Below are 14,882 nucleotides of genomic sequence, written 5' to 3' on the forward strand. Positions count from 1 at the left end.
ATCTCACACCCTACCCCTGCGCATCGAGAGGAGCCAAGAAGAGCCAAAACACCTGTCAGCCCCCAGGGGCAGTCCAGGAGGACAGAGGTCCCTGTCTTATTGACCCCTGCGTCACAGCCCTCAGCGCTGGAGTGGACACCCGACAAGTACTTGTCGAGCGAACCCCTTCTGCAGCCTGTTTCCCAGTGGGTCCCGAGCCCCCTACCAAGGCTGGATGCGGCTGTTAGGTGCCGGGAGTCCCAGGGCATAAGAGCTACACTCTTTCACCAAACCCCGGGGGGCACGACCAGCAGCTCTGTTTAGAAGTGGGGTCCTTGTCCTGCTCTGTTCTCAGCTTTGAAGTTGAAGCCAGTATTTCTCCAAAACACAGAACTTTTAAACATCCAGCTACACAAGCATTAGTAAAATAGGAAAAAGGCAGAATAAAATGTGGTGTGTTATTACCCTGGAATAGTACACAGTGATTAAAATAATAAAAAAGACCTACAGAACAGAAAAAAAGGCCACCTGCTGAACACTATGTATGAGGTACCTCAACAAACTATACAATAAAAAGGCATAAAACAGCATTATGTACAATGTTTTCTACGGAGATATCTACTCTCTCCATCTCTGGCCTATGTACCCACCACTCTACCAGCTATCAACAGAAATCACTTTAAAAGGGTGCATAAGTACTTACCAAATCGTAGCAGCCTTTACTTCTGGGACTGAGACTGATAATGGGGCAAGACAGTTATTAGATTGAAGAGGCTTCAACCTTATCTGTAGCAATTTACATTTTTAAGAGAAAAATATTTCTTAGACAATATTTTTAAAAGAACTTTATTTTTCAGAGCTGTGTTAGGCTCACAGTGGTTCTCCCCTATGTTCCCTGCTTCTCCATGTAAAGCCCGCCCCCCCCCCCAGCGTCTATACCTCCCACTTCAGGTAATTTAAATGCAATGAAATGTTGGTTTTTATTAGAAAATATTACAATCCCATTTTGTAAAATTAAAGAATAAAGAGACAGGAGGCTGCCGACAGCCTGCCTGCAAATCCACTGGCCTCTCCGAATTGCTGCCAAAGCAGGCAGAGCTGAGGGAGAGAGAGATGCAGTGCAGGCCGCCTGGCCAGGGCACGGCTCAGGTTCCCACGGGGCCCCTGGAGGCCCAGTCTCCCCTCTGAGGACAGTCCCTGTCTTTGTCTACTTCTGGTCCCCTTGAAGCAGGAACCTACTTCTTAAGTACTGGGAGCCTCTGTCTTGACCTTGGGCTTGTCCAGGCCTTGGGCTCTCTCTCTCTGCAGCCTCCAAAATTGAGCCTGGAATGACTGAAACCAATACTCACATCACATCTTTGGGCCAAAATGATTAGTTTAGGGATGAATAGAGCAGGAACCTTTACCAGAGGCTTTTGGAAAAGACACTTTCTTGCTCTGTAGCAGAAGGTTCATGGAAAAGTGCTCTTTTGGGGGAGACATGAATAAAGAAGCAGGCAGCCTCCAGAGCCTGCAGACAGCCAGCTTGGAGCCATGAGACTCAGCAGCCAGAAGATGAAGCTGGTAAGTCAGCAGAGGAGGGACCGAAATAAACAGGTCCTGGGCATCAGGGTCCAATTGCTAAATCCACCTCGACTGAAGCCTACTTACTTTTGTCTTTCGCTTCAGGAAGCCAACAAAGTCCCTGGAACTCAAGCCACTTGTAGTCAAGTTTCTATTACTTATAACTATATAATCTTAAATGAAGTGGCACCTCCTCCTGGAAGCCTTCCCAAATAGCTGCAATTAGAATCTCTACTTTCTGTCATCCACGCCATCTAGCTCGATCCTCTGAATATATTGCACACATTATGTTATCAGTTAGCCCTCCATGAGGAACAACGGGCCACAAAATTTAGTGACTTAAAAATATTGGCTGCATGCTTTCAGTGGGCCAGCACTTTAGACAGGCGGTTCTTCTGGTCGCAGCTGGACTCCCTTGTATATGCACAGTCAGCTTTGGGTTGACTTTTAAGATCCTAGCAGAGCTCATTCACGTCTTTGGGGTCTTGTCTTAGACTGGCAAATTGACAGCAGCCAACACAACAATGGCCTTCTGGTGCAAATGAATCAAAATTACACCTAGTTCTTTTCTGTTAGATCAGCAAAAAAACACATGTTTTGGTGTGCTGCAGAGTTTTAGTTACTAGTTTCTATGTGCCCTGAGAGGAAAAAGGTTGGAAACCGCTGCTCGAGTCACCAGTCAGACCATGAGTCTTGGGTGGGGTGGGGGTGGGGGGGTCCATAACGCCTGAGGTCAGTGGTGCCTTCCCAGCTGAGGGTCGAGGGCTCAAACAGTGCCCTCAGAGCCAAGCTGTCCTATCATGTTGCCCTGGCTGAGATCTTCAAAGACACTTGGTCTGAGGCCCCACCTGAAGGGCAGTAAACTGAGGCAGAAAGGGGACACATGACATTCTCAGGGTCACAAGTGAGTGGCCGGCCGGGGACCACCTGTAGCTTCCAGTCACAGAGGACGCTGGTGCGTGTGCTTACAGAGTTCCCGCTGGCCCGCCCTGCCCCATCTGGGACAACGGCACTGTGGACACCGGGGGAAGGTCACGGCTTCTCATCTTTATTTCTCATCTTTCTTTGAGCAGTTTTGGGAGGCAGGGGGCTTGTCAGTGGAGGGGTTGTCATCCTGAGAGTCACCTCCACTGGGTCCAGCTGGTGGAGTGGAAGGGTCTGCCTGTTTTGAACGCCCCATCCAGGCCCCAAAAGATGCCCCAGTGACACCCAGAAGGGCTTTGGATGACAGGGAGAGTCCAGCTGCTCCTGGGGAAGAAGATAATTTGACAGCATATGGGAGAGGTGGCCCCAGTGGCTCCTGGCAAGGATGTGGGGTCAGAGACCCCAGGAACCCTCAGAAGGCCAGAGACCCCAACATCCCAAGCCTGTTCCCTCCCCTACTTCCTAAACCCTCAGGATGACTGCACTGGGGGGGCTGCCCAGAACCCTGGTGGGGAGTCCACTAGTGACAGAGGGCAGACCCTCTGAGACATGGCAGGCACTCTCCTTCCACAGGACTAGGCTGGGGCCTTGAGAGTGGGGGGCCCTGCCCAGGTTTGGTAGGGTTGACTGGAAATGCAGACATGCCAGGCTGTATGCCAGATCCACCCTCCAACCCCCAACCAAAAGAGGGAACTGGGAGGGAGAGACAAAGGACCAAAGGCACACCCCATCCTCCCCTCCTCCGCCTCCTGCTCAGGACACTCACCCACGGACTGCAGAGTGGCCACCAGACTACCAGCGGCAACCCCGCCCCCTTGGCGATGGCGGCTGAAGACATCATCTTGGCTGCTACAGAGGAGGCTGCGATGCCTGTCCCGGTGAAACCCATGGCGCCCAGCGCCACGGGCACTGCGCCCACGGACGCCGCTGCTGGGAAGAGGGGTTTGAGGCTGGCCATGGGACGGACTCCCCCTGATCTCCCTGACATCTTCCCAGGGGATAAATTGGGGTCTGCTTTGTCTTTGAGAGAATCCCAGGGCAGGGACAGGGACCCACACAAGGGAAGGCTGCGGACGAGGACACAAGGAGCAGGCAGGCTCCCAGGAGAATGAGATCCCAGGATTGTTCCGGCACCTGTGCTGTTCTCGCACCCGGGACTCACAGCCCTGGCCTCAGCTGCCCTCGTGGACGATGAATTACGCCGACAGGAGCAGCGGTCTTCAGCCCTCTCCCTCTAGCAGGGAACACAGGGTCCTTCCCCCAAGCACAAATCAGAGCTGCTGTTTCGAAGGAGTGATGGGTGGGGGCTTCTGCCTGCTGCCCCTCGGGGCCCTGCAGGCATGGGGGGAGGGGTGATTTTCCCTCCTCTCTTACATGTCCAGAGCAGAGCAGTCACGGAACACTCTTCAATGACGAGACTCTCTGCACCAGGACTGTCTGATACTGCAGCCATATGTGGCTGTCGAGCGTTGAGATTTGGCTAGTGTGACCGAAGCGCTTTTATTTTCATTCTGGCCACCGTACTGGAGGACGCTGCTCTAGGGCTCACCGATGAGCTACCAGGTTCGCAGAGCAGTTGCCAGGAACCAGATGGGAACCAGATACAGCTCAGCTTATGAGTTTGGGAACCAAGCACCTTGCAGGGCCCTGAGAACCAGCAGCCCTGGTTCCTGGGGACAGATGTCATGGCTCTCCCAGGGTCACAGGTTGACACTTGGGGCTGAGGGAATCCTGGGCTTGGTCAAGGTAGGTTCCTGCCAGAGGCCTAGGACCAGGGGCAGGTGGGGGCTGGGGCTCCTCCCCAGAGAGACTCACCTCCGAAGATTACAGCCAGACCAGCCATTTCTGGGGACACAAAGAACACACATGAGCGCACCTTGCTGGTCTCCCCCCATGTTTCCCAAGGCGGGTGACCTGCGGCTGGGTCAGAGGAGAGAACAGCACCCCCCGCCCCAGGAAGTCTGATGCACTGAGTAGGCAGAGGTGGGTGCGGGTGCCCAAAGCTCTGAGAAGCTCCAGGTCGGGCAGTGCCTTCAAAAGGCTCCACCTTGGTCTTTGAAGCCCATATGATTGGCGTCATTGTCTCAAAAAAAAAAAAAAGAAAAAGAAAAACACAGTATTATTTATTGTGAGATAAACCAGCCTGTCTGTCCTCTCCCTCTTCTACAAACCCTGTGCGCATCCCAGGGTCCCAGGGTCCCAGGTCCAGGTGGAGTGAAATCCCTCCATCCTCCGGGGCTCACCCCACTTGCCACATTTCAGCACAGGTGATATTTCCAACAAATTCACTTCCAAAAAGTCTTTGTCTCTATACCCCACACAGTCATACCTAGGTCCATGCTGTCCACTAAGGTAACCACTAGCTACATGTAGCCACTTAAATCTTAAGCAATTGAAATAAAATTAAAAACTCAGTTGCACTGGCCACACCTCCAGTGCTCAAACATCACTGGGGGCGGGGGGAGGCGCGGGGCTCCACTGCAGAGCCCCTTCCCATACTCCATGGATGAGAATAAGTTTACCAAGACATAATCTGCTTGGGGAGGAAAGACGGCCAATCTCTCAAATGAGAAGGGCGTGAGCCTGTTCCTCAGTGGGCTTTTATTGGGTTCAGTTTGCACAGGAATACAGGTAAAGCTCATCAATCATTGTCAGGCAGTAATGATCAAACAATATATAACATTCAAAGAACTATGTGGGCTTATTCTGAGTCAGGGTCAGTCAGCTAAAGGACCACAAAACTTTGGAAACAAACTTATATACTGTTTGGACTCTTATCGAAAAATTAAGGGCATTCCTAGCAAAGCAGGTTTCACAGGATTTTATGCATTCTTTCTTAGGCCTCATGGTCCCCAGGGAACTGCCTGTTCCTGCCCAGGGCCCCCCCACCCCGGCACTGTTTCAGGCTTAAGTCAGGTGGGGGAAGTAAGGCAGCCAAGAGATTAGGAGACCTCTTGCAGACAGCATGAGGACTCAGGCTATGTCAAAGCCGAGGGGTGAGGGTCCATCAAACCCTTTTTCTATAGTTCCCCAAGTCCTTTCCTGAGGGCCCGATCGTGACCATGCCTGTCTTAGGTCATCCCTCCCTTGAGGAATCTCACCCATCATCGGCTAACCAATCATTTGCCAGGGGCCAAGCAGGGTGAAGTAAAGGGAGCTGAGGTGGCGCCCCTGACGGGAAGATGAGGTTTATCTCCTTAGTGGCTCCTGGTCCCAAGGTCTTTTTAGCCATGGGCGGGGGTGGGGGTAGGGGGTGGTTACAGCTTCTGAAACCAGGCAGGGCAGTTCCCAACACGTCACCTGTGGCTAGTAGTCACCACATTGGATGGTGCAGATAACATGCTCATTATTGCAGAAAGTTGCCCTTGACCCTGTCGTTAACAACAACTTCCCCCTCCCTATTGTCTGCATCCAGCAGCCCCCCAGAGCCCCTCACCTCTTCCCTTTGCAGGCTCCAATCCTAACACAGCCTGGAACAAGTCTTCACACTGGCACTTCCAATATCTGTATCAGTTCTCTGGGGCTGCTGTAACGGGGTACCACGGTTCTCTCCTATTCTAGCAGTGGAAGCCAGACGTCTGAGTCCAAGCTTTCAGCAGGGCTGGGCGCTCTCTGAAGGCTCTAGCAGGGGTTCCTCCCCTGCCTCTTCTCAGCTTGCAGTGGCTGCCGGCAATCCTTGGCTTACAGCTATATCACTCCCACCTATGTCTCTGTCTTCACATGGCCTTCTCACACCCTACTCCAATATGACCTCCTCTCAACTCACATCAATTAAAAAGTATTTTAATGCTGTTTCAATGCTAACTACTACCTTTTACTTATGGATAAGTTAGAAAGAGGGAGGAAAGGAAGGAGGGAAGGATGGAGGGAGGGAGAAAGAAACATTGATTTGTTGTTTCACTGGTTGCATTCACTGGTTGTGGCTTGTATGTGCCCTGACCGGGATCGAAACCGCAACCTTGGCATATCAGGACCACGATCTAACCAACGGTGCTACCCCACCAGGACCTCAACTGACATCTTTATTACAACTACAGTCACATGCACAAGTACTGGGGGTTAGAATCGCATGTTCCTCTTTGAGGGGACTCAATAAACCCACAACGCCATCCCTCATTCACCCCAAATCCTCCACGTCTTCTTCACCCATGTAGATTCCATGCCCACTCACCATAAGTGCCCCCCGCAGACCCTTAACCCTCTCCCCGCCTCTCCTTCTCTTGTGCTCAACCCCTCCAGGCTTTCCTGTTCTCTTCACCCCCCTTCTCCGTGGGAACGTCCAGCACTCACAGCTTCTCCCTGATCTCCCAGCCTACTGCACCTCCACCTTCCTGCATCCCCCGCGTCCTATTTCACCAGGAAAATCAAGGCAACCAGAGAGAGCTTCTGCGTGCTTCCTTCTGTCCCCACGTCCCCGCCCCCTCACTCCTCTGCCCGCCTGCCTCTCTGTGGATTGGTGCCTGCTCCTGGCTGCCTGTGTGCTGGGCTGGCCCGCTCTTTCCAACTTGAGGAAGCGCTCCTGCAGTGTTCCTCCCTTGCTGCTCCACCATCAGTCTCCCTCTGTCCTGGACCATTCCCAAGAGCACCCACCCGGGCTCTACCACCCCCCAGCTCAAACACAAAGGCAGCCTCTCCCTCTGCACCACATCTTCCTGCAGCTGCCACCTCGCCGGGATCCATTCCTGCGGCAAAGCTCCACAGAATAGTTTTCCACATGGAGGGAGAGGCGGTATTGCACAGTGGTCAGGCACCTCGATGTGCGAAGTGTCTTCTCTTTGCGTGAAGACAAAGAGAGCCTGGAGTGAGGCAGCCACAAACCAAGGGACATCCAGGATTTCTGGCAGTCACTGGAAGCCAGAGGAGGCGTGGGTTAGGTTCTCCCCTCAAGCTTTCAGAAGAAGCATGACCCTGTGGACACCTTGACTTGGGATTTCCAGCCTCCAGAACCGTGGGAGGGTACATTTCTGTGGTTTTCAGCCACTACGTTTGTTTATGGCCGTCCTAGAAGACATTTTCCTCACCTGGCCTTCAGGGCTCATTCTTTTCCACGTCTCTTCCTGCCACCCTGGCCTCCTTCTCAGTCCCCTCTCCTCTTGTCCGTCTGATCTCTGCGGCGGCATGTCCAGGGCTCAGTCCTCAGATCCCTGCTCCACTTCCGTTCCACCGCGTGGCTGCCCTCGCCCAGCCCCGCAACTCTTGGGGCCACCTGCACTCGGACACGGCCAGCCCAGACTCACGCGGCAGGTCCGCCTGGGTGTCTGAGAAGCGCCTCAGACAGACGCATCACGAGCTGGACGCAGCTCCCCTTCCACAGCTGTTCTTCCGACGGCTGGCCGTTCAGCCCCAGGTTCTCGGCAGCCCGGCACATACAGGGGTCGGTTTTCTCCAGTTTCCCTCTCTGCACTCCAACCCACAAATCCTGCTAACTAACCTTCAAAAATACCCAGCCCGACCATTCTCTGCCTCTCCCATCACGGGCCAGGCCACCACCGGGATTCCTGCAGTAGCTTCCTCACTGGCCCCTGAGTTTCCACTCAGCCCGGCACCGTTCTCTCAGCAGCCAGAATCATGGCATCGTCCTAGACTGCCTGGCTTTCATCTCACTCCACCTCCAGTCTGTTAGCAACGCCCAATGATTCCCTTTTAATGCAGGTCAAGAATCGGACCACCCCTACTACCTCCACCACTGCCACCCTGGCCGGCATCACCCCCACCCCTCGTGTCCACGATCAGCCACATGGGCATTACACAGAATAAGACATATCTGCTTGCTACTGGGGTACGGGGAAGAGCCATGCTGTTGGAATCCCTCCCCAGTGCCAGGCACAGGTCTGAGAGCAAGGAGAAGCGGGGTGAAATTTTCAGAGAAAGAAATACAGACCAAGAGGGCATCTTTGCGCATCGAAGGACTCACTGTGATCTGCATGTTGTGTTCCCAGCTCATAGAGCAAAACCTAACGCCCAGTGGGATGGGATTATGAAGTGGGGGACCTTTGGGAAGCGCCTGGCTCTTGGGGACAGAGCCCTCACGATCGGGATTAGTTCCCTTAGAAAAGACCCCGAGAGCCCCTTTGCTCCTTCCACTATGTGAGGTTACCGCAAACAGATGGCCGACTAGGACGTGGACTCCCACCAGACACTAGTCTGCTGGTACCTTGACCTTGGACCCCCCCACCCCCTGCCCCCAGCACTGTGACAACTAAACTTCCGTTGTTTACAGTCCACCAGGCTATGGCATTTTGCCACAGCAGTGCTGATGAAGACAGGACACAACCGACAGAGGGGAAAAGCAACCTGCAAGTCACGTAGCTGATAAGGAGTTAATACTCAGAACATATAAGGAATCCTTCCAACAGCAACATGTCCAAATAACCCAATTAAAAATGGGCAAGGAATTTGGATAGACATTTCTCTAAAAAAGGTATACAAATGGCCAGTAAACACAGGAGAAGATGCTGCCATCCCGTCATTGGAGAAACAAATCAAAACCACAATAAGATAACATTTCATACCCATTAGTATGGCTTCTACCAAAAAAAAAAAAAAAAAAAAAAAAACGGAAAATGACCAGCACGGGCTAGGACGTGAGCACCCGGAACCCTACGTGCTGCTGATGGGACCGTAAAATGGTGCAGGAGCCGCAGAAAACAGTGAGGCGGTTCCTCCAACAACGGAAGTAGAAGGCCCTACGCCCCAGCAATCCCACTTGTGCGAACGTGCCCAAAGGAACTGAAAGCAGCGTCTTAAATAAGAGATACCTGCTCCCCAGGTTCATAGCAGCATTACCCAGGACAGCTAGGAAGTGTAAGCAATCCAAGTGTCCACAGGTGGATGAATGAATAAACTGTGGTGTCTGCATACCATGGCACACTGTTCAGCCTTAAGGTGGAAGGAAATTCTGACACATGGCTGAACGGCGGGACGTTATGCTGAGTGAAATAAGCCAATCACAGAAAGACAAATACTGTATGGTTCCACTGTGGACAATAAAAGGAAAGCAACCTCGCAGGGCAAGCTGATCATAGACCCCTGACTGGGCAGGTCACGCTGGGGAGTCAAGCCCCAGGCCTATAACTTCTGGAGTGAAAGGCATTAAGCCAGCCGGGCCCTTTATTCTGGTGCACCTAGGCTAACACACCTTCGCGATACCAGAAGTGATACCCCAGAAGGGAGTGCTACCCCTCAAGAGAGCACAAGATCTTGTTAACCATCCCCACTAGGCTTTCTACAGTCTTCCTTATGTCCCTTCCTTAATTTCAAAAGCTCAGAAAATGGTTAAAAAACTGTTATTCTCGGCAACATCTGAGATCTTGCTTCTGGGCACATGTCATCAGTTTGACTTATGAATTCTTGTGAAATTCTCTTCAGGTTTGGACATGTCAGACATCAACACCACTCACATAAAATCCCTAGAGTCGTCAAATGCGTAGGGACAGAAAGTAGAACGGTGGGTGCCAGGGGCTGAGGGGGAGCAGGGGCGGGGCATTCGTGCCGAGTGGAGTCAGGGTTTGGGTGTCGGGAGATGAAGAGTTGTCACGCAACACCAGTGCAAGGACCGGTCACGCACAGTGCAAATATCCTCAACACCATGGGACTGTGTACTTAAGAATGGCTCAGTCGGCAAATTCCATGTCACATGTATTCTGCCACAGTTTAAAAAAAGCAGAGAGGATCCTTTGCTGGCCTGTCCCCGGGCTGGCTGAATCTCAGAGGTAAGACTCCTCCAGGAGAGTGTGTCCTGGGAGTGGCTTGCCGATCATGCCCTGGCACGTTGGGGAGGAGCAGTGGGAGAAACGGAGCTCTGCCTGCCCTGGCTGCTGTGGGGCCTGCAGGTCAGGGCACTGGCCATGGACTTCAACTGGCAAAGAGCCAGGCCTGAGCTGCGCCCCGTGGCAGACCAGAGCCTGAGCAGCAGACCTCTGTGAGGAGCACAGGCCGTTGCACTCAGACACACACGGATCAAGGCTAAGAGACGGCAGGCGTCTGGCTCAGGGGTCATTCAGTAAATCGGCCACAGAGCCAGGACCTGAAGGGCAGTCCCTCTGACTTCCGCGTATCACCTACTTCCTCGCCCATACACACTGTGCCCCTTTTCTGGCAAGGTCGGTGTACCAGCGACTCCTTCAGGGACATGTGCCTTAATGCTGACAAGTCAGCAGGGTGGAGCTGAGCGGTGAGGGAGAGGGGAGGTCTGCTAGACTGGCACCCGGGGAGCAATTACTTGCACAGCGGGAGAACTTCTCGGTTCCACGGGTGGACGGGTCAGTGGACTCTGAGCCAGGTCCATCGGGCCCTGATGGGGGCCCCTGCGGAGGCCCCCCAGGAGCAGAACCAGCTGGGGATGACTGGGAGGTTTCTTCCTCTTCTGGAAAAGAAGCAGGGAGGGGAAGCCCACAGTGGGTAGGCAGCTGTGGGACCAAAGACCCTGGCCCAGGCCCCTGGGGGGGGGGCATGAGAGCCCGAGGCCCCAGATGGCACCCTCTGCCATTTCTGGATGCTCTCAAGAACTTTGGTACAGGGCAGGGCGGACCTCGGCAGCAGCCGCACTGAGTGGTGATGGGAATGGAGATGAACCCGAGGAGAAGACAGAGAGAGGGAGACATGGCCACCGAGAGCGGGCAGGTCCTTCACTTCACAGAGGGGCAGGCTGAGGCCCAGAAGGGAAGAGACTCACTCATACGATGCACCTTAGTGGTGGCTCTGGGAGACCCCCTGTGCTCTGAGCCCTGCACCCCAAGCCCCGGGCCACCTGGCCCTCCAGAGCCTCCTGAGGGCACTCACCATCCAACTCCTGTAGGAGGGCATCTGTGGCAAACCCTTCCCCGTTCTCTATGGCTTCTGCTGACATCTTGGTGGAGGTGCGGGGACACTAGGTGCACAGCATACGGTCACCACTGTGTTTCCCAGAAACAGAGTCTGAAAACCGAAGGGCTGTGCCCGATTTGTGATGGGCTTGGGATGAGGGGGCGCCTCTCTGGAGCCCAGGTCCCTGCCCTCTGTTCTATAGTAGTCAGTGGGTCCCTCCAGGCATATCCCCCACATCGGCACAGACCCCAGCTTAGTAACTTAATGACTTTGCCTGGCTCCCTGATCTCCAGGGTTCCATTCATCTGTCTCCTAACCACCGGCCCCACCCCAGCCTAAGTCTTAGGGCAAAAGTGGGCTCGAACCCCTTCCCAGCACACTCACCTCTGATCACAGTGACAGCAGCCCTGGATGACAGCAAACAGGGACGATGTGAGTGCAGTCTCTCCCCTTTCCACCTCCCACGCCTTCGCCTACTTTGGGAAGTAATTGCCTGAGAAGGCAGAGCAGTGTCAAAAGTCCTGTGTGTAGTGAGGCTGCTGAGGCCTCCAGCAGGCTAAATAGTCCCATCCTGGATGACACGTGACTCCAAGGGTTGGATGAGTGAGTGGGTGAGTCACAGTCACTCTGGGCTCAGAGCCAGGGAGACTCCACCTTTGCCTTGCTAATGCAAAGACGGGGTGGGTGTGGGCCGGTCTTCAGGATACCCTGATTTCAACGCACCACAATGCCCCATATATGACACTCAGCTTCTCGAAGCCCCCTTAAATGATGGCCATCTGGATTGCATACCAATATGGTAAAGCTGGGGTTAAGTCAGATGCAACGTCCAAATAAACCAAGGCATATCTGGAACTCTCATTCACAGGGAAGGATCAATTTACTAATCTCTCACTGGCTGGGAGCACTGGTGGACGGTCCCAGACTCCTTTGGTAGCTGCCTTTGGTGTTGTCTGGTGCACACAGGACAGGCTGCTACTGCGTTAACTGAGTCACTGCATTTCAAGGGCCATCCCACCCGGATAATGCAGTGGCTGCTCCTTCACACATCCAATCAGCCATATCCACTGGACAGTCAGTTCCTAGGACTGGTACTGGAGCTAGGGCATCAGCTTCCTGATTGCCAGAGGGCATCAGTGCCTTCACTTTAGGGGAGAATGACAACTGTGTTCAAGTCAGCAAATATAGTGGCTGTATTCAAAGCCAAACTGGAATTATGAGGCCGACGAGTGAACATCAGGATTTTTGACACGTTTCAAACATTTGCAGATTTTGAAAGAGACTGAGCCAGGGCCTTCCTTCTCCCAGCTGGTGCCTGAGCACCTGTGTCAGCTTTCAGAAGGGTTGGAGCATTTACTCCCCAACCAAAGAAGACCCCGAACTGGGAAGGAGTGGACCCACGACCCATTTGTGAACAAGTCAGGTGAATCGACTTTACAGGTGCCTTTCAGCATAGGTCACACTACTAAGACGGGGTAAAAGCAGTTTTCCCTAATACACAGAAACAAACACAGGGAGGCTGCTACACTGAGGAGACAAAGAAATGTGGCCCAAATGAAAGAACAGAACAAAACCCCAGAAAAACAACTAAATGAAATGGAGAGGACCAACCTATCAGAGGCAGAGTTCAAAACACTGGTTATCAAGATACTCAGAGAACTCCTTGAGTACAGCAGAAAAACAAAGGAAAAAGGGAAGGATACATCACATGAAACAATGAACAATCCACAGGAAACCAAAAGTGAAGGGAAGGAAGCTGGGATTCAAACCCACGATTTGGAACATAAGGAAGAGAGAAACTTTCAACCAGAACTAAGAGAAGAAACAAGAATTCAAAACAACGAGGAGAGGCTTAGGAACCTCTGGGATATCTCCAAACATGCCGGCATCTTAACTGTAGGGATGCCAGAAGGAGAAAAGGAAGGGCAAGAAATTGAAAACTCATTTCAAAAAATAATGAAAGAAAACTTCCCTAATTTGGTGAAGGAAATAGACATATAAATAAATCCAGGAAGCAGAGTCCCAAAGAGGTGGACCCAAAGAGGACCACACCAAAATGCATCATAATTAAAATGCCAAAGGTTAAAGATAAAAAGAGAATTTCAAAAGCAGCAAGAGAAAAACAGAGTTATGTGGAAAGGAATTCCCATAACACTATCAGCTAATTTCTCAAAAGAAACTGCAGGCAAGATAGGACTGGCAAGTATTCAAAGTGACAAAAAGCAAGGACCCACAGCCTAGATTACTCTATCCAGAAATGCTATCATTCAGAATGAAAGACCAAATAAAAGAGCTTCCCAGATAAGGTAAAGTTAAATAAGTTTATCATCACCAAGCCCTATTACAGGAAATGTTAAAGGGGCTTGATCAAAACCACACACAGTAAAAAGGCAACAAGTTCACAACTATTAACAACTGAATCTAAAAAAAGTAAAAATAAAAAAATTAAAAAACGAAGCAAACAACCAGAACAAGAACAGAATCACAAAATGGAGCTCACATGGAAATGACATTATCACCTGGAGGGGGACGGGGGAGAATAGGGGTGAAGGTAGAGGGAAATAAGAACTCTAATTTGTAGGTACAAAATAGAATGGTGGATGTTAAAAATAGTACAGGAACTGGACAAGTCAAAGAACTTACGCAACCCATGGACGTGAACTAAGGGGAGGAATGCTGGAGGGAAGGGAGGTAAAGGGCAGAGGAGGGCAAAGGGGTAAAATCGGGACAACTGTAACAGCATAATCAATTTTAAAAAGTATGTTTGAGACAACTTAAAATCTCCAAACGTTCTGGATTAAAGGCAAGGCAGAATATCCTGAGATTGCCATAAAAGCACTGAAAAGCCTGCTTCCATTGCTAACATCCTTTGTGAAGCAGGGTTTTCTGCAATGACAGCAACCCAAAACAAGATGACAGAGTAGACTGGACATGAGCAGCACACTTCAGGTGTCACTGTGTCCCATCACTGCCAGGTGGAACCGTCTAGTTGTAGAAAAACAGGCTCAGGGCTTGCACCAATTCTCATTATGGTGAGCTGCATAATTATTTCATTATATATTACAATGTAATAATAATAGAAATAAAGTTCACAATAAATGCACTTGAATCATCTGATAACCATCTCCGCCCCTCGCCCCCAGAAAAGTTGTCTTCCACAAAATCAATTCCTGGGGCCAAAGAGGTTGGGGACCGTTGCTTTACTGTTTCCCAAAGTTCCCCAGACTGTGAAGCTGATTTCTCTGCACATAAAAAAGGAGCCAGTTTACCTTAGCGTTTCAAGCCTGGGCGCGGCGGACCTGCCCTCAACCATCAGTGAACAATGAAAAAACTGCGGAATACAACACTTCCAATGCAGGCTGGTTGGGTTGCAAATTAATTGCCAAAACATTTGCAAGGCAACACTCACAGGAAAGCAGCTGCTGCACTGCAATCAGAAAACAACCTGCGTCCCAGGGCCGGGCCCCTAATCGCGGGAAGAGCAAGCCCACGAACCCTGGAATCTCCGCCCTCTTCACTCCTACACTGCAGAAATCATCGATATCACCCGGTAGCGAATCAAATAGCTGCGTCTAGAATGGGGGCGGGACTTCCTGTCGCAGAGATCCTGC

The 14,882-nt window shown here is 51.8% G+C and overlaps 1 pseudogene; it reads right to left on the reverse strand.

The window, feature by feature from the left end:
• Positions 1–2,566: 2,566 nt before the first annotated feature.
• Positions 2,567–14,851, reverse strand: LOC118976910 (interferon alpha-inducible protein 27-like protein 2; annotated as a pseudogene).
• Positions 14,852–14,882: the final 31 nt, after the last annotated feature.

The sequence above is a fragment of the Sturnira hondurensis genome, unplaced genomic scaffold (genome assembly GCF_014824575.4).
Source record: "Sturnira hondurensis isolate 20B ecotype Veracruz unplaced genomic scaffold, ASM1482457v3 Scaffold0021143, whole genome shotgun sequence".
NCBI classification, from domain to species: Eukaryota; Metazoa; Chordata; class Mammalia; order Chiroptera; family Phyllostomidae; genus Sturnira; species Sturnira hondurensis.